General features: G+C 43.1%; 1 protein-coding gene across 4 annotated transcripts in view; it reads right to left on the reverse strand.

Moving 5' to 3' along the window:
• Positions 1–23,251, reverse strand: part of Il33 (interleukin 33) — a 38,321-nt gene that overhangs the window by 13,651 nt on the left and 1,419 nt on the right. The window contains exon 1 of one of the 4 annotated variants that reach the window (XM_057780019.1): positions 4,372–4,437. The exons of 2 other annotated variants lie outside the window; for them this stretch is intronic. The gene's annotated coding sequence lies outside the window, so the exon portion shown is untranslated. Of the gene's footprint in view, positions 1–1,258; positions 1,310–4,371; positions 4,438–23,251 lie in introns of those variants that run through there. One more of the 4 variants, XM_057780017.1, reaches the window with a different exon arrangement.

A 23,251-nucleotide genomic window follows, 5' to 3' on the forward strand; every position in this document is an offset into this window, starting at 1 on the left:
CCTGAGGAAGCTTTATCTGTGTCAGTTACCCCATACACTCTTCATACAAGGATTGACTGAGTAAAATACTGTGGTTGTGGAGAGGTGTAAGATTAAGAGTCAAAATTATCTCGGGCTGCCTTAGACTCTTTGTGCAAGAAGCCACTTTTTTTTTTTTTTTAGAAAAAAAAATAATAATGGCATCTGATTTGATGCCCTCAGAATGTGTTGTTTATGTTTAGCGCAAATCCAACAAACTCTAAGATAACATATAAAGCCTACAAGAAATATTTCCTCATCTTTCTGTGTCTACTGTTTGTTGAATATGTTACTTATGACTAAGGCAGTTATTGAATGTATCGGCTTATGATTGCTTTTGTTTGTGGCCTGCAAACATTCATGGAACCACTTTTGCTTAGGAATGCATCGTTTGGGGTAACCAGCATCCATGCTCCTGATCTGTAAGTCACCTTTGCCAGTTTAGGAGAACTGATTTCCTTTAAAACAGAGCAGTAACTTTTACAGAATAGTTAATCTTTAACCCTTCGGCATGGGATAATTGAGGTCAGGTGCATATATTAAGGTTAGATTTTCAGTTGACAGGAAATAGTTTAAATAGCAGCCCGGACCAGGGGGAATTAAAATAGCATGGGCAGACTGAACCTTACTCTTCTGAACAGCTTCAAAAACAGTGATGGGTTTTGTTTGCTCTTTCACCCAAGGGTACACGAGCGAAACAACGTTTTCTGGTCATAAAAATTGCCATTTAAATAAATCAGGGTGTTCCCGTCTATAGCCTGTCTTCTTGGAGAATTAGAATTCATGTTAGCAGAGCAAAGACGCTGTATGTACCCCCCCCCCCCCCACTGAAGCATTGTGCCCGGCTTTGCTTTTCTCTATTCCCAGTGGCTATCATAACCTTCTCCTCCCTTCCTGACTCCCATGGACTAGCTTGAGCAAATACCCGTGAAAAACCTCTGTTCTACAGCACTGTTTGCTTGCATGGTTGAACGAGATAAGAAACTAAGAAATTAATGCTTATGACGGAGTCATCAGCCTAGAAAGTCAGCATCCTTATCATAATCACAAATCGAAACTCTATAATCCCGGAACTGTGTTCAAATCCCATTCTGAAAGACAAACCACTTTATTCAGTAACAAGTCCTTTATCTTTTTATATCAGAGTTGTTAGAGAGCTTAGAAGAGGTACTGTCCTCTCCTCCCCACCTCCCCTCCACAACAGAGAGCAACTATTGTGGTGGACTGGTGTGGCACTCACCTCGGCAGGGACACGGAATCGCTGGTCTTGGATAACGTGCGCTGCTCCTGCCATCAGCACTTGCTGATAGCCAGTGCACTCACGCTCCAGATCTATTTATATGGTAGCTCGGATTAAGCAACGTAGGTGTCAGTAGCTGATGCACGAGCTATGCAAATAGAGCCGGCTATCTGAATGGATTAGAGCGTGTGGGTGTGGAGCCTTTCCCTACAGACAAATCCCAACAGAGCACTGCTTTCAGAGTTACACTTAATTGCTAATTTTTTTTTAAAGGTATGATCTTTGAAACAGATGCTCAGAGGTGCCTGTTCTGGAATATAGAATATACAGGAACAGATTGTCTCTTCTGGAGAAAGTTGGCTTTTCTTTTTCTAGTTAAATTTTTTTTCTAAGTGTAAAACTGCCATATGTGCCCTTAGAAAAATATATAAATATCTGGAAAGCATCAGTGCCATCAACTTTTCCCCTCAATGAATCTATTTTTAATTAGACTGTAGAATCATACCGCGCACATTTTGTGAGCCATCTTTTTCAGTCTCTAAAATTAGCACTGCATCCTGGGTGTTCTCTGCTTTCAGTCATATGAATTGATCTTTAACCGACCCCTTCTTGATTAACACACTGGCTGTTTCCAGCCCCCTCCCCCATTTCCCTGATGTTAGTGTGTTGGCGTTTCCAGCTGAAGGGGAGGGCGCATGTGCATGATTCTTAGAAAACTTTTGAAGTTTATCAGTAACATGAATTTCATAATAGTAGAATTTACCCTTGGATTACGAGGTGGTTGTATGTATGTATGTATGTATGTATATACATTTGACTTCCGAGAGCCTGTGTTGGTCTGTAGTTAGTCAGCACTCTGGCTGAGTTTCCTTACCCTTGGCCCCGAAGCAGCATTAGTTGCTGTCACTTTTGACACGTTTGCCTTTCTGAAGAACAGGAAAATTTTACATCATAACTCTATGTGTCAGGGTCTTGGACCTACCTAAAAAGGGAAAATGAGCCAAACACTAGTATCCATAGCTTTCTGCTTGCTGGGTGTGGAAACCATGCGACCAGCTACTCAGTGTTCTCACGGCCATGCGTTCTCCATCCTGATGAGAGGACGGACTGTGAGCCAAAATAAACCCTTTCCTCAGAAGTCACTTCTTCAGGAGTTTGTCACAATAATGAGACACACACACACACACACACACACACACACACTATAAGCTAAGAAATTAAACCCCTATCAGTGATGCTTGTTAAAATGCTGTCCCATCGTGCTATTTATCAGATTTTTAAATGATATTTTAATCCATATGGTTTTTAAATATTATGTGGAAACGTTTACTCAGAATTTTCATTTAAAAACTTCTGGGTTTTGTGTCTTAAGACATATTTCTCATCTATGACGGAAAGCAAATTTTCTTGTGTTATTTCCTAAAATTTTATTCTTTAATGCTTTATGCTTGGATCTTTGATTGATTCACTATCACTATTAGCACAGAAATGTAAGTTATGGCTAGGCATAGTGGCACACGCCTTTAATCCCAGCACTCGAGAAAGCAGAGGCAGACGGATCTTTCTGAATATGAGACCAGTCTCAAATCCTCAAATCTCTCTCTCTCTCTCTCTCTCTCTCTCCTCTCTCTCTCTCTCTCTCACACACACACACACACATATGTACACACACACACGCTGTTGTTGCTGCTGTTGTTTTTCAGCTGCTTGTCCCAGTTACATCATCTGTGACCCCGTGCAGACAAAATGAAGCTTTAATGTGTTAGGTTGGACTCAGTATGTACAGGGTTGTGAATGGAGTAAGGAGAACTGAAAGCCAGAAACTTTTAAAATCTATTTTTTTTTTTTTTTTTGTCTTTGAAGCAGGATCTTAGTATGTAGCCCTGGATGGCCTGGACTTCTCCATGTAGACTAGGCTGATTTTGAACTCACAGAGATCCGTCTACCTCTGCCTCCAAGTGCCGAGATCAAAGTGTGCACCACCGTGCCTGGCTGACAGCAGGAAGTTTTTAAAAACGTTGAGAAACGTTCAGTGTGTTTTGTGAGCATAATTTTCTGAATATGTAAAACCCCCAAGGAAAAGAGCGGAAAGAAGATCAGGTCTACGGCCAATAAAAACCCTCCAGACACAAAGCAGTGAATGAAGAGCCGGGGGTCATGTTAGTAGGACCAACACGAAGTGTACGGAGCTGAAGGCGGGCTACCCACACACTTCCCAGAGTCCTTGAGCGTAGTGCGAGGAACTCCACAAACGGAGTCTCCAACCAAACAAGAGTGAACTGTAATCCGTTCTAAAGTGCCAACGCGGAGGGTGGCCTCTTTGGCTTTTAGAAAGCTGCATTTCACAAATAATGTATTCCCATTTTAGGCCAGGGACCATGTATTTCATCAGCATGAGCCCACGGGACGCTACGTGGCATTTTTTTTTCCACGTTGTTGTATTATCTACATCTGGTCAACCACCAAACCTCTTCCTGAAACACCTATGTTCCCCTAGGTGCCAGGAGATTCCCTCGGCCGATCAGTGAAGATGATGTATTGCCAAAATGTTAACCCGACTGCTGACCTTTCTTTTCTGAGTGAGAATCTGACTTTGAAAACTTGTCAGGTCGGATCCATTTCCTATAACTGATATTGTTAAAGTGCAAGATTCTTAAGAAAATTTTTATTAAACGTGCCTTCTCAACTTGGAAGATCTGGATAATACTGAAAAGAGGAAATTCAACCTTTGACACTCAAGAAAGCAATTAAGTGCTTCGGAAGTCATTTCAAGAAAGCCCAACTTGCCCGAGGTCCCAGGTCATAGCAGTGATACTATGTGCTATGTGTTTACAGAGGGCCGCCTCCTGATAATAACTGTAATAAGTCAAACACTTTGTTGCTAGGCTGGGTACTGGGGCTGCGGTAGTGAATCAAATCAAAGTCCTGCTCTCTTTAAGTTTACTCCCCATTGGGGAGGTAGCTACTGAGTAATATTCACACAACAAATGCATTCCTGAACGCTGACGTCAGAAGCAAGCATGGAGCAGTACTGAGGAAGTGTGGCCACAACCTTATATCTAAGGTCCATCCAAAAGGTGCAAAGAGCGTGGGGAAGGGAGGGGCAGAAGTACCTTCGAGGCAAAAATCTGCAGGACAAGGCACTCAATTCAAGACCGACACAATCTGCTTAAAGCACAGGAGGCTGCCAGGAGCATAGTACCATTGCACAGAGATGGTGGAGGCTGGAGGCAGGTTTGGCTGGGCTCAAGAAACCGACGAAGGAGCTTGGCTTCTATTTAGAATACAGAAGGAGCCAAAGAAAAAAAATTTAAGTAATATGGATGTTATTTTCTTTTTCTTTTTTCATTATTTCATTTTATTTTATTTTTTCCATTTCCTCCCTTCCTTCCTTCCCTACTCCTCCTCTTGTAGACAAAAGCTCATGTATCCAAGACTGGTATCAAGGTTACTGTATAGAGGACTTTATAAAATTACGTTTATTTATCCATTCATATGCCATGGCACCGGAGGACAATTTGCAGGAGCCACTATTCCCCTTTCACTGTGTGGGCCCCAAGCTTTGAACACAGGTGAGCATCCTTAGCCATTGTACCATCTTAGTGACTCAACCTTGGACTTCCATCCTCCCAACTCTACGCCACAAGCGCTGGAAGGGCAGTCTGCCACCATGCCCAGCTGTGGGATGCTGGGATTTATACCCAGGACTCTGTGGTTGCTGAACAAGGCCCCTACCAACTGTGCTGTGGGTCCTGGCCTTTCCAAAACACAAACAAACAAAAAACCCAAAACTATGACTGCCACACTAGAAACATCTAAAGGACAAGAATTAAAAAAATTATTTTTTTAAATTAATGTGCGAGTGCCTATGTGGATTTAAGTTCTCTCGCGCGCTCTCCCTCTCTCTCTGGGAGTGTGTGTGTGTGTGTGTGTGTGTGCGCACGTGGGTCCACAGAAACTAGAAGAGGGTGTCAGATCCCCTGGCACCAGATTTACAGTGGTTGTGAGCTGCCAGATGTGGGTGCTGGGAGCCAAGCCCAGGTCCTCTGCAAGAATAGCATGCACTCTTAACTGCTGAGCCAGCTCTAGCCCTCAGGTCAGACTCTTAAGGGAGTGCAGACTATGGTGGTGATAGCAGCTGCATGGCTTTGGCCACTGGAGGCTTTTCTCGTAGTTGTTTGGAAGTGATTATCTTCCTTTTATAGGTGAGTGAGTAGCTCAGAGGGATGGTCTGGCAAAGGCTGCATTGATAATAGTAAGTGAAGCCAGATCTGATGTCAAGATCTTTTCCTTAGGATACGGGGAACAGTGATAGAAGGGGGTGATGCCAAAGTCCAGGGCCTCAAGTTCCAGTTCAGTACTGTGCCGAGCTTTGTGCTCTGTCATGGGAAGAAGATGCACGAGTCTGCGATAGGATCTCAAAAACCCGTTGCTAGTTCACAGAAAAAGACAGTGTCCTCCCTTCCCCACAATGGCCCACCCGAGTTTTATTTGTAAAGCTGTGATAAAATATTCCGACAAAAAGCAACCTGGGGAAACAATGGTTTTCCTTCAGCTCACACTTCCAGGTCATAGAGTCCATCCCTGTGGGGAAGTCAAGGCAGGAACTTCCAACAGCTCCTCACATCACCTCCACAGCCAGGAGAAGAAAAACGAATGCTTACATATTTGCTTGCTTGTACTCAGCTCAGTTCCTCCACTCCTGTACCTGTCCAGGACACCCTGCTAGGGAATTGTGCCACCCACAGTGGGCTAGATCGTTTTACAACCGTTAATGCAACTGTGACCATCCCCTGTAGACATCCATCCAGTTGGCCCACTGCACACAATCCCTTATTTAGGTTCTTTCCAGAATGGTTGTGGGTTGTGTCAAATAGAAACCATCACACGGTCCTAGCTGGGAGAAAGGAGAAAAAACCAGGACCATGGCTGTTTACTCACACAGTATGACATAATCACAGGACTGTAATGATGCAGAGTGGCCTCTCACACAGCCCTCTGCTCTCTGATAGAGTGGTTTCACTTCTTTTTAGTAAAGATGGAATAGAGGATGTATGGGGTGGGAAGACTGAAGTGAAAGCAAGCTTCCCATCCGAGCTGAACTGCTTTCTCTTTCCTTCCCCCCACTGCTCCAAAATTTCCCTCTCCCTGGAGAAAGCTGACAAATCAGAGTGTCAAGAAGATCCACTCAGCGAGGGCCCGGTGGCCTTACAACTGGGAAGATTTCTTTAAAGCCGTTAAAGTGGGGTGAGGAGGTGGTGGCATGCACCTTTAATCCCCAGCACTCCAGAGGCAGAAGCAGCTGAGTCTCTGAGTTCAAGGCCAGCCTGGTCTACAGAGCCAGTCCTAGGACAGGCTCCAAAGCTACACAGAGAAACCTTGTCTCCAAAAACCAAAAGAAAAAAGAGAGAAAGAAAGAAAGAATGGAAGAAAGAAAGAGCCTTTAAATTGAGAGACATTCAGTGTTTTTTAAATTATCTTTTTACACACACACACAGTTTCTTCCTCCCTCCTTCACTTCCTCCCTTTCCCCCTTCCCCCCCTCTCTCTCTCACACACACACACACACACAGAGTCTCTCCCTCCCTCCCTCCCTCCTTCCCTTCCTCCCTCCCCCCCCCCCACACAGACTACCTGTGTGTGGGTACCCAAGGAATTCAGAAGAGGGCATCATCAGTTCTTCTAGAGCTGGAGTTACCGGCAGTTGTGAGCTGCCTTACATAGATCCTGGAAACCGAACTTGGGGCCTCTGGAAGAGTGACAAGTGCTTTTAACCACGGAGCCATCTCTCCAGCCCCAGCCCTTTCCATCTGTGAATCTCTGCTGTGCTTTTCTGTTCTCTGGATCCGGGGTTCCCCAGTCACTTTCACACCTGCCAGGATGGGCTCTGCCAGCTTGTGTCAGTTCCCTCCACACCCTCTACCTCTGACAGGACAGACTCGTCTTCCTCATTGCCCACCTGCTGTCACACCTGTACACCTTTGCACACCTTTGCACATCTGCTCTTGTCTGAACGTTTCAATTTGACCCTTGGAGCATAATTCAGATGTTTATCTCCCTAACAGCCCACAATTTCTTACTTGCTTATCTGTCCCTTTCGTTGGGAGCCGGGGCTGTGCTGGCGCTATCGTCATTTTCCAGGGAACTATCCGTAGTAGGTACTTAGTACATACTCTGTTATTTGGACCAATGCTTGTAAAAATCTCCATGAACTGCTTAAGACAGGTGTCACCAACCGAAGACACATAGGACACCACCTAAACCACAAAGGTCTACAGAGCAGGGCAGATAGAACTTGGGGTTGAAGCCATAGCAACTTCACACCACTCTGCTATTTTTGACCTGTAGAGTGATGATTTTATCCATCTTAGCCTAATGGAACTCAAATTTCTTGTTCCTGGGTAACAGTTCTTCCTAAAGTATTTAAAGTAGTTGACCTTCTGACTGGACCATGTTCTGCCATCTTAGGTAGACCATTCAAATTATTCGGTTCAGGACGTCCCTTAATTTCTAGTCTTCCCCTCGAGCCTCACCCTGTATGCTGTATGTTGGGTGTTCCCTATGTGGTGGGTGCGTTAAGTCTGTAGTGATTTTGAATCCCTCTCTCTCCCCCCATGCGCCACTGCCCCCTCTTGGTCCTTTCAACGTTTCTGTTAGGTTTCCCATCTTAAAAGTGAGGTGAGTGTATTTCACGATGTGTGTTTTGCTTCCTCTCTCACCCCAAAGATGCCATCCTGGTCCTCTTCCATCCACTATTAGCTCCTGCACACAGGAGGAGGCAGGCGACTCCACAGTGGTGTTTGCTGTGGTTTGTTTTTATGTGCTCAGAAAGCTGTCCGTCCTGGAAAAAAGTTGTGTGTAATGGCACGAAGGGTGTGTGTGTGTGTAACAAAAAGATCTTTGGCTTTCGTTTAAGTCTGAAGGACAAAGCCAGTTTTTCTTCTATATTTAGAATAGGTTTCAAATAAAACTTAAGTAAATACATAAAATGACTTTTATAAAAATTCAAAATGAATATGAAAGATGCAATGAATACCATTTTTTCTGTGTTTGTATCATTCATTGTCTCTCTTTTTCCATGGTCAACCAGGAACACATTTTAAAATCTACGCAATAGAAATATAATTAACATTTGAATAAGCACCGTGTGACAAGTGTGCTTTACATAGTTAACTATATAATATATATAATCAACACTCAAATAAGTACCGTGTGACAAGTGTGCTTTACATGGTTAGCCATATAATATATATAATCAACACTCGAATAAGTACTGTGTGACAAGCACTTTACTGAGTGCTTAACATAGTTAACTTGGTTATCATAGCAATCTCACCGGGAATGAAGAAACGAAGCACAGACCTGTAAGTCCTTTACCAAGGTACAATGGTTAAAAGCCCCAGCAAACACTTTAAGGAAATGGGTGGAGTGACCCAACCCTGTTACATTCCAGATCTCCCTCACCACCTGCAGATCTCAGCAAACTTCCTCTTCCATTCTGGGTTTACGCTTTTCTAGGTAGCAAAGGGTTTTGCTGCTAAGAAAACAAAAACTGGAAGTTTGGAAAGGTGTCATTAGATCAGTGTCATCTGGATCATTTGACCCCACGAGTGAGGGTCATGTTCAAGATTCAGGGGATCACGGGGTCTAGTCTCTGTAGAGAGCAGATTTAGCAGTCTACGAAGAGAAATCTATGTGCTGTGGTTAGAAGAGGGAACTCTAAAGATATTTCAAGGCAGAAAATCTTTTTCTGGAAAAAGTAGCATTTCATAGAACCCTAGTGGATAAACAAATAGCAAGATCACTGATTTATTAAGAAGTGCGTGGTTTCTAAGTTTAAATTCATGTTTGGTCAATATAAATTCAATTAGGCAAAAATTTGTTGCCAGCACAATAGTGAATTAAGTTACCATGGAAACCTTCCTGACGAGCCTGCTGAAACTAAAACGCACAGTCAGGCCTGGGAGATGACTTGGTGGTGGGGAGCACACACTGCCTTTGCGGAGCCTCTGGGTCAGTTCCCGGTACCCACATGTTCCTGGGGACCTAACACTCTTCTGTTCTCCAAAGGCACCAGATATGTATGAGGTACATATACATACTTGCAAATAAAACATTCATACACATAACGTAAAAACGAAGAAGAATCAAAGAAAGAGTTAAAGGCTGTAGTGGTGCACAACAGCAATCTCAGAACTCTGGGAGAAGGAGCCCGGAGGATCTCAAATTTGAGGCCAGTCTGGGCTGTAGTGTCCTGGACAATGGCGAGCAGACAAGCTCGGTGTCTTCTAAACTCATCTTTTATGTCTCAGAGAAAAGCTAGTGCCAAGGTTGGGGGATAAGGCCCAGGACATGCCTAAGATGGAGCTTCTAACAGGAAGTTCATGCCTATAACAAGAGTTCTCAAGCGACTGCATTCAGATCAAAGACTGAAATAGATAAAGCCGGAACAATAAGGGGACAGCTAGGAAGACTGTCTCAACCACATCCCTTTGAGAATTTGTTTTCTCCTGGTGAGTCAGGAGAATTTGTTTTCTCCTGGTGAGTGTGCATTCTGACATCATTCTGTCCCTGCGCTTCCAAAATGTTAAATTAGAGAATTTAATGCAAAGCAGTTTTAGTATAGCAGTGTCCTAAAACAAATGGGAAGAGCAAAGGCAGAGCTTAAAGACATTAGCCAGGCTGAAAATCACCGGCTAGTCCATAGGAGTTCCGGGGCAAGTGGATATTCTATAGTCAACATTTACAAGGAAGAGTTCTGATGACGGTGAGAGCCCACAGAGAAAAGAAGCTAAGAACAACCGCAAACGCCTCATTCATTGGAACAGTCTGGAAAGTCATACAAAAATAGATGGCTTTAATCTGTTTATCAAGTATTCTCGAAGAAATAGAAAACAGGAACTTGGAACCTTGGAATAAAAGCGGCACCGAAGCTAACACTGTGTCAGTTAGGAAGCAGATCCGACACAGGTGGAGCAAGCCCGTGACCTGGGAAACAGATGAAAGCATTTGCTCAAATGCAATCCAGAGGCATCATCAGATGGGGAATGTGAAAGAGAGCAGAGGAAATTTGGAGGGTAGATGAGACCGTCTAACGTGCACCCAAAGGAGCAATATTGAAGATAGAGTGGATGAGAATGTCTCAGAACTCTTTGAAGGCAACAATTCACAGATCCAAAGATCCCAAAGGATCTTGAGCAGGAGAGGAGGAGGGGGAGGAAAGACTCCATAGCTTGTTTTTGTTGTTGTTACTGGTTTTTTTTTTTTTTTTTTTTTGTTCTTAGGACAGGTTTTCTCTGTGTAGCCCTGGCTGTCCTGGAACTCATAGAGATCCGCCTGCCTCCGCTTCCCGAGTGCTGGGATTAAAGGTGTGGGCCACCACTGCCCAGCCCATAGCTTGATTTATTACTTATGAAACTGATGAATATTAAAAAAGGAGATTCTAAGGTTAGTTCTCAAAGTCAACAGAAATATTTGCGAAGCATAAAGTCTACAGCAGGCTTCTGGGTGAATGATTATGACTTGTCTTAGCCCTGAACCTTAATGCTAACACCAGATAGTTGCAGGCACTGTCTAGTAAGCCAGACAGAGGCTGCAGCAATGGCCTGAACACCATGTTTTGCTGACGAGGCACACGACATAGTGAGCTAGAGTTTGCTGGACCTGGGCCAGGACTCAGGTGGTTCAGCTCAGCTCCAAGGGCAGTCAGTAGTTGGAAATATTTTGCTCCTGTTCTCCTGGTATTTCTTTAGTATGTTTAGCAAAAGCAAAGAACAAACAGAATGTGAGGAACATTACAGTTTAATATATCAGGACTTTTTTTTTTTTTTGGTACCATTCTTATTTCGTGTATGGGATTTAATAGTTGGCCACATTTCTAGTCTCTAGGAAGACTGTGCTCCGCTGCTCACCCTGTTTGTGGTGGTAGGGAGTGAAGCCTTGACTCATTTCCTTCTAGTGTGGAAGAAGGTGTAAGGTAGGAGAAGAAGTTCATAGACACGTGTTTAAAGCTCAGGCACAGAAAGTTTGGCACAACATTGGCTAGAAGGCAACAGAGAACAGGCAGGAGACACCTCAGTGTATACAAAGGCTTTGCTGAGAACTAAACATACGGGAAAGGGGAGCCAAGCCGTAGCGGGGCTTTTGAATCAGTCAGTTCAGTGAACAGAGGTAGGGGCAATCCGGTTTGCTTTACTTCAGCTCACGTTAGAACTGGTGTGGCCCGCTGACTAAAATGTTTACGTCAAAGACCCACAAGGAAGACAGTTTACAAGGGAAAGGAACGGTGACTTCAGGATGTATCACTCTGCTGCTTCTTCACGGAGAGAAAGTCTCATATGCGCTCACCACAAAGCGTTTCTTGTTCTTAGCGATGTACCGACCGCAGAGATAGCCTACCAGGTTTGAGAACATCTGCAGCTGGCAGCGATACAGTCAAAAGAGATTGCTTAGCTGAGGATGAGAAGTTGCTCACTGATGTGAGCCTGGACACGGTACCGAAATGCCAAAGACTTAGATGGTTTCTGCAGAATGTACAGTTCCCAATCCTCACAAGAATAGCTTTCCTGGCAGGGCCCTGACTTCCATCCGCTGGTTTGTTGTTTGTTTTTGAAGGGAAGCGTGAGATTTTCCAGACACTTTGGATTTGGAAGTTCGGCCTCAAAGTAAAGTATACTGTCTCTTTAAACTGATTCTCTCGTAAAGGAGCAGGCTTGTTTGGGCCGATGCATTTCTCAGTGACACAAAACACTAAATAAAAAGAAGTTTGTTTTTCTCTGGACACTACGGGCTTATATTTAGAGACAGTAAAAGTATCACTAACTCCATTCTTGGCATACAGGATATCCCAAGACGCTTCTAGAACAGACCCTATGCACTCGTAGGTATCATTTAAAGGCAACCTTAAAGAACAATAAGGACCAGCAAGAGGAGTCCGTGAAAGGGGAAGGCATGTGTTTACAGAAATGAGGAAAGAAGATTCTAGACTTTAGCATTTAAGACCCAAAGAAGGAAGCTCAAAGTAGTAAATACAATAGCAAAACTGCCCTGGTGAAAATGTGCCAACACCATTTAAAAAGTTTATATAAATAAATCATATGCCTTTCTCTGTTTTCAAGCCAGGCAGATTAGTTCACATCTGTGATCCCAGCACTCAAAAAGATTAGGCAAGAGGATTGCCACAAGTTCAAGATTAGCATGGGCTACATAGTGAATTCTGAACCAGCCTGGGTTACATAGAAAGACATTGTTTCAAAAATAAAGCAAATATGTGCGTGTGTTCTGATGTAAATGTATGAGTTTTCAAGAAAGGAAGTCAACTGCAGTGCTTGCTAGTTAACTAAAAGCAAGGTTCAAAAATGGGCTTTGCCTGAACTTTTAAGAAAGAATTTTCATTTAATGTGTATGTTTTATGTGTACCACATGCACACCGTGCCTGAGATTCATGTACATCACATGCATGCAGTGTCTGTGGAAGCCAGAAGTGGGGACCAGATCCCCCAGGGAATTGAGTTATAGACAGTTGTGATTTGTCATATGGGTGCTGGGAACCCAACCCAGGTCCTTTGCAACTCAGCCAGTATTTGTAAACACCGAGCATCTCTCTACCCCAGTGCCTGAACTTGCTATCCTGAGGATAACACGCCCAGCAAGAGGTGAAGCTGTCCTTGATGGGATGTGAGGGAGAAAGCTAGCTGGCTGTACGGACTCACTCTGTAACCAGCCAATCAGCTTGAGGTGCTTAAGTGTCACGTGTGATTTGCTTCATCAAATGTGGTAAAGCAAACAAAGCAAACATTAAATTTCATATCACCTCAACAGTATCACAACTGTTAAAATTAGTGGGGCAGATTATGATTGATTTGTAATGACTCGATAATAATCCTAACTAAATTTCCTTAACATATAATACCTTCAAAAGTCTAAACATTCATTGTTCTTGGTTTTTTTTTTTTTAATTGTGGGATTAGATTAACCCTCTTCTTTTTTAACTTTATTTTTATCTATTCTTTGTATCTTTCACATCATGCCTCCCGGATCCCAGCTTTCTCCCTCCCTACTCCAGAATGAACCAAATTACAACTTAAGAGAGATAAAGGGGGTGGGGAGGGAGAGGTGGTGAGAAATGGAAAATCAGGTCATGGAAGCGTCAGTGTGACACGGTGAGTCATGCAGTGAATCTCTTTATCTGTACATTTTTACATGCAGCTGTTCATCGCAAAGAATCACCGCTGTGGTTCCAGGTCCCTAATCTCTGCTCCACCTCCGACACTGGGCCCTCACTGGGACTCACCCTGGACGTCCATGGAGGTCCATGGAGATCCTGCAGCCCTCCTAACTCTCTTCTTTAAAAAGAAAATCCTACTCCAGCAGAACATTTGAGCGAGGGGTTATGACAAGATCTCACTCTGTGGCCCGGGGTGACTTTCAGCCTCCTGTTCCCACCCAAGTGCTGGGATTAAAACCCCACTGCCACACCCAGCAGGGAAACATTTCTAGAAGTGCTTTGATCAACTGTTTCCCTCTGAAACACAAGAGCAATGTGCGAGCTAGCTTCTTCCACTAATGTTTTCTTCCCGTATTAGCATTGCTTTGCAACTAGGCCATGGCGCAGGAGTGCTCTGTCCCCAAACTCAATTATAGGGGATACTTTCTTTTCTTTTTTTCTCTTTGAAGTGTGTTTAATGTAAGTCTGGAGTGGGGGTGGGGAAACCCAACAATATTCCTTAGACTGGCAGAACATGTTTTCAGGCAAGGTATCAGAATAAGTAAACTGAGATAGATAGGGAAGAAAACCCACAAGCATTGACAAGTTTGGGTGGGGTAGAGCTGGTATTTTTATGTATGACTATAGAAGTACAAATTGCCACACCGCCTGTGGAAAGCAGTGTGGTGTTTCCCGACAATGCTGGACAAATGTACCGTCCTGGCCCAGAAGGTATGCACTCAACACTGAGGCCCAAAAACGTTCACCAGAAGATCCACAGGAACGCTGTGAGCGGTCTAAGTAGGGAATAGCATATATGTCCATTCATGTTGTGACAGATATGCTGTGCTGCATTTATTTAGGGGAATTCTAATCAGTTATGTGAAGTTAAAAGCTTCTGCTACCAAGCCAGGCAGTGGTGGTATACGCTTTTAATCCCAGCACTCAGGAGGCAGAGGCAGGTGGATCTCAGTGAGTTCAAGGCCAGCCTGATCTATAAGAGCTAGTGCCAGGACAGGCTCCAGAACGACTGAGAAACCCTATCTCGAAAAACAAACAAACAAACAAGCTTCTGCTACTTGAACAAAAAACAAAATTGCACCTTAGAAACATGATGTTGAGGGAAAGGCAGGATGCAAAGTACGTATTGTTCAAAACTACAGACGTAATACTGTTGTGTATTGCTTAGTGATGGGGACACATCCCGAGTACATCACTGTGTAACTATTGTACGGTGTAGTCACACAAACTGAGATGGCTCGTGTACCACATTGGTGCTATAATCGTATAGGATCACTGTTGTGGTCTGTCATTGACTGAAGCGTCATTGTGCGCAGAGGACCATATATGACATCGGGAAATATGATAATGGTTACCTTTGAGATGGAATAATAGAGGGGTGAATGGGGAGACTTGGGGTGCAGTAGTCGTTATAAAATTACATAGGTCTGTGTAGTTCATGACAGTTCATTACACATACAATTTGTTCAATTTTGTGCTTATTCTGTATATTTGTTAAAAATTATTAAAATACCAGTTTATTGTTGTTGTCGTTAAGGGAGCAAGAATGTCAGCAGATTCTAAAATACATGGGTTCTACACTCATGGTTTTCTTGGTTAGAATCAATAAAAAAATTAAAGTAATTCTTAAGAATTATTATTTAGGAGGCTGGAGAGATGGCTCAGCGGTTAAGAGCATTGCCTGCTCTTCCCAAGGTCCTGAATTCAATTCCCAGCAACCACATGGTGGCTCACAACCATCTGTAATGAGGTCTGGTGCCCTCTTCTGGCCTGCAGGCATACACACAGACAGAATATTGTATACATAATAAATAAATTAATTAAAAAATAAAAGAATTATTATTTAGTTAACATAAATTAAGTAACTTAAAAATAAATTTTAATTAAGGGAACTATCTGAACCAATAATAGGAAATAGTTGACAGGAAAGACAAAAACTCTCTTTTCTATTAGACTGAAAATGAGCTTCTTATATGCTTGATTAAACACTAAGTTTTCTGACTTTAAAGAACTGAAAGTTAATCATATTTAAGGGAATAGCTGAGGTGTCTATTAGGCTATGATAGAATCCTTGGAGCAGCTTTCAAAGACTTCAGCTGCCCTTCTTAGGTGTAAACATGAAGCCACTAAAAACCGAAAGCAAGGTTAGAGAGATGGCTCAGTAGGGGAGGACCTCTGTTGTGCAAACATGCGAGGACCTGAGTTTGAATTCCTGGCAGCCATAGAAAAGGCCAAGTGAGGTCACTTGTTCCTGTAACTCCAACACCATGGGGGACAGAGGTCGGAGAATTCCTGGGGCTTGTGACTGCCAGCGTAACTCTAGGTTCATGTCAGGGTGTAGTGATATTTTGTTTGTGTTTTAACAAATAAAGCTTGTCTGAAGATCAGAATGCAGCGCCAAGCCACTAGAGGCCCAGGAGTGGTGGCACTCACCTTTAATTTTAGGACTCGGGAGACAGAGGCAAAGGGATCTGTGTTAGTTCAAGGCCACCCTGGGCACTTGGAGATTGAATTTGTCTAAAAGAGAAACAGAGTTCACACAAAGGTGATCCCAGCACTTGGGGTCATATGTCCTTAATCCCAGCACTAGGGAAACAGGAGTGACATGGCTGGGCAGAGAGATGAATATAAGGCGGGAGGAGACAGGAACTCAAGGCAGTCTGAGATTTGGTGGAGACAGTTGCTGTCTCAGATGCAGTGCGAGGTTTGGTGGAGACAGCTACAGTCTGAGGGTCGCTCCTCCTTCAGTCTGAAGAGGCAGTCTGAGCACAGGATCACCCCTTTGGTCTATGAATTCAGAAGAGGTCTCTCTAGTGGTTTGGTGCTCTGCTTCTCTGATCTCTCAGTTTTACCCCCTAATATCCAACTCTGGGTTTTTATTAAGACCAGTTAGAATTTGGTGCTAAATCGGGGCATCAGGCAGAGTGATAGAGCTGGATACCCCTGGCCTCCATGTGCATGTACTCCCTCACGTATGTGCATACCACACATACACATTCATGTGTGCATGCAATCACTAGAATTTCTCAGATAAATCAGATAATTTTGAGAGTTTCAGAGATTAAAAAAATCTCTTTTCAAATATACACTATTCATGACCACCTCATTTTTAGCAGTCAACAGTGAGTCTAAACCAGGTATGACGGATAATTCCTGTGAACCCTGCACTTGAGTGACTGAGGCAGGAAGACTGTCATGGGTTTCAGTGAGCACAGGCTACACAGTGAGCTCCAGGCCATCCTGGGCTGCAAAACAAGACCCTATCTCAAAAGAAACAAGAGCGAAACAGCAACAAAGAATGCTACAACAGTAACAAAAGATCCCAGTGAGTGTCGCTTAGACATCACACCCTTATCTGACCCACAAATGGGAAAGGACCTTAACCTGGAATTGCAGAAGTTCCATTCCTGTGTGATAGGTAGCACTACTTTGTTATTATGGGATAGTAAAATACCAGTCAGCATATTCACCGAGAATGTGTATATATATATAAACGTTTATATAAAATGATTGTGGGCATCCCATGGGACAGATAATGACAAAATGACTTTTCAAGGCTTTGAGCTGCAGACGATGGTTCCTGTGGTCCTAGCACTTGAGGGGACTGAGGTAGGAGAATCATGAATCCAAGGGTCAGCCTAGGCATCATAGCAACAACCTGCTCCCTCCTCCCAAAAGACTTTAAAAATCAAATTTCACCCAGCCATGAAGGAAAAGAGGGAGTGATAAACACAAAACTCACTTCCTCTGGAGAGAAAGAGACTGTTTTCAGATAACTGAATAGGAGGATTTTCTTAAAGTATTAGCAACGTTTTTTGTTGTTGTTTAAAAATGTTTTATTATTTTTCAATTTTGTGTGTGTGTCTCTGTCTGTCTCTGTGTGTGTCTATTTCTCTGTGTGCCTGTCTGTTCATGGCACAGTGTAAAGGTCAGAGGACAACTTTTGGGAGTCACTGTTCTCCTCCCACCGTGTTTCAGAGGCGGGGTCTTTCTTGTGTCTACCACTTTGTGGCATAAGGAAACACTCGGTGACTCTCCTGTCTTCATCTCCCACCTCGCCCTGCAATTGCTAGGATTACAAATCAGAAGCACCACATCCAGCTTTCTATGTGGGTTCAAGGCTTGCATGGCAGGAACCTTTACCCACCGAGTCATCACTGGTCCCGGTAGCATTCTTTTTTATGCTGAGTGGCAAATACATTTTACTGTAGTTTTTCTTCAGAATTTACATTGACATATATATTGGCTTTTAATGTATTGAAACATTTCCTCATTTAAAGGCTTCAGTTAAAGATTTGACTAAAAAGAATAGCTAACTAAAATGACTTATCCAAAATAATCACAAAACTGTAAAGTCCACAGTGGCGTTCAAAAGACAAAACAACTCCAAGATATTTTCTGATTAAAGTACTATCTCATGTCCCCTCTAGTCTAAAGTTAATTTAAATATATCCATAGGACATAAGAAAGGTTACCCTTGTACAAAGGCTATAATTGCTCCTAGTGCAGCTTTTATGGGTTTTGTCTTGTGTATGTGATGTCCTCCTTGGAGGGCAACAGAAACGTTTAAGGCCCTTAGAGCTCCGTGTTTCACAACACACTCGCCGCCACATTCGCCCCCACACCTTCCCAATCCAGCTGGCATAGTCAAAAGTCAAAACAAGAATCCCTCTCAGCGCTGGCCGTTCTGCTTCCCCTTCTTGGGCATCTCCAGCTGTCCCCTAACTCTCTGTCTTCAATGGTTTTGCTTGGGATTCCTAGTGGGCTCTGTGTTGGTTACTCGAAGTTGGGCTGAAGTGAAAACAGGAAGTTAAAAAGGCTGTCGAACACTGGTCTTCTCAGGGGTGAGACTAACGAGCAGCATCGCGTACTGAATGAGTGGACGCCGACACGTTCCAAAGTTAAAAGGCTTTCCATGCATAGATAATAAATAATAGAGGTAGGGAACCAGGCACCAACCCACACCTTGTCCATTTCATCCCACCGCCCAGTGATCACACATTACACATTAATGGAAATACCATGCAGAGGTCTGGAGATGCACCCGTGTTGTGTGACGGACTTCGCATGCTGCCACAGCTGCCTGCCAGATCCCTGTCACCATCACTCCAAGGGGACCCCTCGCCGACTGAGTCTTCCCGACCTAGTTACTGGGGTTGCCATGAGAACTGCTGAGGGGAGAAGACTGTTGGGAACCTCTCTTCTCAAAGGTGGCATGGAGAAGAGTTTCCCTGTTGTCTTAGAATACTAACAGCCTTAAGCTATCTGTGTCTGAGTCTGCTCCCACGCGCCTGACACTGAGCAGAAAGCCTTCCACTCGATGTAATGAAGAAGATAATAGTCAGGTGTCCAGCTTGACTATCACATCCTAGGCACGGCATTCTCCAAACAGCTAAGCCGTTTGCATTCTTAGTTAAGAGCGCTAGTTTATTGTATCAAATGTTTACTACATAATGAAAATTCTGTTTTCCACAAAACATACGCTTAGGTCAGTGAAGAAAAAAATGTGTGCTTTATTTAATAAAAAAGAATCTATTTATTCATTCCAGAAATAGGGACTTTTTGTTAAGGAAGTCAAAACAGGAAGCTGAAGACTGTCACTAAGTCAGAATCAATATCTGTACCAGTTTCTCTGGCTGAAACTTTCAAAAATATTTGAGATAATTAGTGTTAATGGAAGCTTAGCACTACTAGTAATAATTTGCCAATATGAAGACATTAAATAGGGATCTGGTAAAGTGTGTTTTTGCTTCTGCTTTGAAACAGGGTCTTGCTATGGAGCCCTGGCTGGCCTGGAACTTGTTATTTAAACCCGAGAAGAACTTACAGAGCTATGTATGCTTCTGCCTCTCCAGTGCTTTGATTACAGACATGATCCCACACCTGGCTGCAAAGTATTTTTGCACACACATGATTGGTGTGAACATGGACGGGTCACATACATTATGCATAAAAGATAACAGAAAATACAACCCCAAGGAGGAGAAATCTTGAACTAATAAACTCAGGTTTGAAGGAGTTATGTTTGGTTCTGAAAATCTCCAAGTGAGGACAAGTGATGAAAAGCATATCATCCTTTATGAAAAACAAAACAAAACATGCATGGTGGCTCATGCCTGTAATCCTAACACTTGAGAGACCGAGGCTAAGGATTGCCATGAGTTCCAAGCAAGCCTGGGGGGTTCCAAGCTAGCCTGGGCTACAGTGTGAGACATTGTCTCAATACACCAAAACTTTCTTTAAAAAGGAAAAGGGGTGGGGCTGTCAGGAGAGCTCAGTTGGTTAGAGCATTTACTATGCAAGTCCAAGGACCTGAGTTCAATCCCCAGAACCAACATAAAGGTGGAAGGAGAGAAAAGATGATACAGAGTTGTCCTATGACCTACACACACACACACACACACACACACACACACGAGAAAATATAGCTTACTTAAATATCATTTTAAAAGTTTCTGTCATTAACAAGTCAACAAGCTAAAACTGGTTGAGACTGAGCAGAGTAGCCATACACAACTACAAAATTCTGTTAAAATCCTCACAAAAACGTCTAGTCCCTGTTAGGATTCCATGGGAATTAATGAGCAAAACACTCTTCTGATCATATTTCTTTTCGTGCTTTCTCAGATGAACTCAAACTGCTAAGGATTATTTTTTCTTTTTGGTAATCATTTGATTTATGAGGTGTTGGAAGTAGGAGAGAATTGGATGCAAACTGTAAAGCACCTAGCCAGGTTTGTGGGCGACCCTGTCTAATTCCTAGCAACAAGAATAGCAAGAGAAAAAGAAGGGATGGGAGTTGGTGGAAACTTCTCCCTCGGGTAACAGTGTAAGCCCTCCCCAAAGATGTCGAAGACTCTAGTGTTTTTTCACTAATGTTTTACATTAGAAAACTATGGGAATTTTAAATCAGAAGCATTTCTCCCCAGAGACACTTAGAGACATCTTTGACACTGGTTTAGAAGCATGCTTACTTCTTTGTCTTTTTTTTCTTCTTAATGAAACTTGGCCTTGGATTTTAATCTCTGACCTGAAATTTACCAACTTTGCCATTTGGGGTAAGTATGGACTTTCCAAATCTCACTTTCTGGTTTTCACAATCAGGGTGGTATTTATGTCACAGAGGTACTGCAAATACTTGAGATCATCTCACATCCAGTAGATGCTCAGAGGTGGAATCGTAACCTCTGATCACCACTTCCAACTGTGGAGCCAATCAGAGAACTTCTCTTGATAGAGTTTTAATGATGTTTATTTGATAGTGTTGTGTTGTTTTACATTTCACACCAGAGGGGGAAAATGAGATACAGGAATATTGAGAAAGATCCAAATTCATATAGCTAACAAGTGGTAGCTAGCTAGCTCCATAATAGCTCCCCCGATCAAAATATCTCTTTCCTTGCTCTCATCTCTGTCCTTCCTCCATCTCAACTATCTTATTGCCTCAAGTTCTCCTCCCCCTTACCCTTCTCCCCTCCTGTTCCTCTTCCGCCCTCACTTCTTTCCCCACCTCTATGCTCCCAATTTTGTCAGGCAGTCCTATCTATTCCCCTTTCCTGGGGATCTATGTATGTTTTTCTTAGGGTTCACCTTGTTACTTAGGTTCTCTAGAGTCATGAACTATTGGCTTGTTTATCCTTTGCTTTACAGCTAGTATCCACTTATGAGTGAGTACATACCATGTTCATCTTTCTGGGTCTGAGTTACCTCACTCAGGATGATTTTTTTCTAGTTCCATTCAAAACCTGGCACTAGAAAAAAAAATCCCAGGAATCCACAAGGATGACCCCAGCTACAACCCTAAGCAATAGAGGAGAGGGTGCCCCAACTGGCCTTGCTCTGTAGTCAGATTGATGAACATCTTAAATGTCACCATAGAACGAACATCCAGCAACTGACAGAAACTGAGGCAGAGACCCACAGTGGAGCACTGGTCTGAACTCCCAAAGTCCAGTTGAAGAATGGGAGGAATGAGAATACGGTCAAGACCATGATGGCAACACCCACTGAAGCAGTTTACTTGAGCTAATATAGCTCACCAACTCTAATCATATGGGGAAGGAACCAGCATAGGACCAAACTAGACCCTCTGAATGTGGGTGACAGTTGTATGGCTGGGGCAGACTGTGGGGCCACTGGCAGTGGCACCAGGATTTATTCCTAATACTTGTACTGTTTTTTTTGAACCCATTCTTTTTGGATGGATACCTTGCTCAGCCTAGATATAGGAAGGAGGGCCTTGGACCTTCCCCAAAGCAGTGTGCCTTACCCTCTCTGAAGATTGAATGGGGGTGGATAGGGGGAAAGTGGAAGGAATGGGAGGAGGGGAGGAAGTGGGGACTGGTATTGGTATGTAAAATGAAAAAAGATCATTTGTTTTCTTTTTTAAAAAAATAAAATAAATTATAAAAAAGAAAAGGTAGCTAGAAGATGGACTTGAAGCTGCCACCAGAGCTGTGTGTGTGTGTTTCTATTATATTACATTACATGTTTCCCTAAACAAAAGGTTAAAAGGCCTCAGGGGTATAACCTACCAATGTCAAAAGCAGTATTGCTGGGAGTCTGCAGCAAGAAGAAGGTACAGTAAACTTCCCACACCCATTGGTCCCCTCTCATCGTGAGATCTGTCTGCCCTGTATGAGATGTTTCCTTAGATATGCCTTTTGTGGGGTATTCTCTCATACTGTGAACTCCGAGTTTGCCTTGGGGTTAGTTAAATAAAATCTACTTTGTGTCAGGAGACTGGGTTAGCAACTAGATGACAGAAAGTAATCATAGAGGGTATCTATAAGATAATAAAGAAATGCATAGGAAGTAGTAGAGAGGGACTTAGCATGAGTTTTGTTTTGACAAAGCAGAAGGAAGCTCTCTTTTAGAGAGGTCAGCTAATTGCTACTCAGCCTCTCTGAGCTAGCAGGTTTTCACTGCAGCCTTTGACTCCATAGTCAATAATCATTAATAAAATAAATAGAACACTAAAGAATTAATTAAAAGCTATATTTGGCAACAGTGACTTAGTTGGTGCCTGTGGGAACAGAATTTCCACTAGACAGCAGCCTCTGGCTGCTGTCAGAGAAACAAGTTGGTAACTGTGGAACCACATTTGCTGGCTAAAACGGCAGCGGATTAAAGCACCAACAGAAAAACAAGTACCCAAGTGCCTGTCATAGGCTGGAGAGATAGTTCAGTGGTAGGGTGTTTACACACTGCATCCAAAGCCTTGGCATTAAGTCAGAGCACCAGAAAACAAAAAGATGTTCCGTTTGACCCAGACACCAACACCAGAGAAGTGGTAAGGAACTGATGAGGCAAGCAGTTTTAGCACAATTTCCTGATGTCTGTGAACCAAGCATCTTTTTGTGTTGTTCCACAGAATTACACTTCCTTTCTACTACTGATGGAGTTCACATGTGACCTTATAGTACCTAACTGTCCCTTCAGCAAACAGGTGCTTGGAGGGGAGATTCTGCCCCCTACCTTTGGACTCACCTCGCAGAGTTTGCAAACATGTCAACGGTTGCATAAAAGATGCATTGATTTTGGCAAAGTCATACTCAGGTTGTTAAACAACGAAATAAAATACTCATTATTGGACTTCCTCAGCAGAACTATTCCCAATTACATATTTATCTCCTCACAGCACTGCTTTTATACCACTTCCTTTTGACTCGATGTCTGGATTGAATGTGACGCTAGACAGTTCCTGAATGCGTCTCATAAACCTCTTTTCCTGTAAACCTTGGCAGATGCTGAAGAGAAATCCTCAA

This window comes from Chionomys nivalis, chromosome 8 (assembly GCF_950005125.1).
Source record: "Chionomys nivalis chromosome 8, mChiNiv1.1, whole genome shotgun sequence".
Taxonomy (NCBI): Eukaryota; Metazoa; Chordata; class Mammalia; order Rodentia; family Cricetidae; genus Chionomys; species Chionomys nivalis.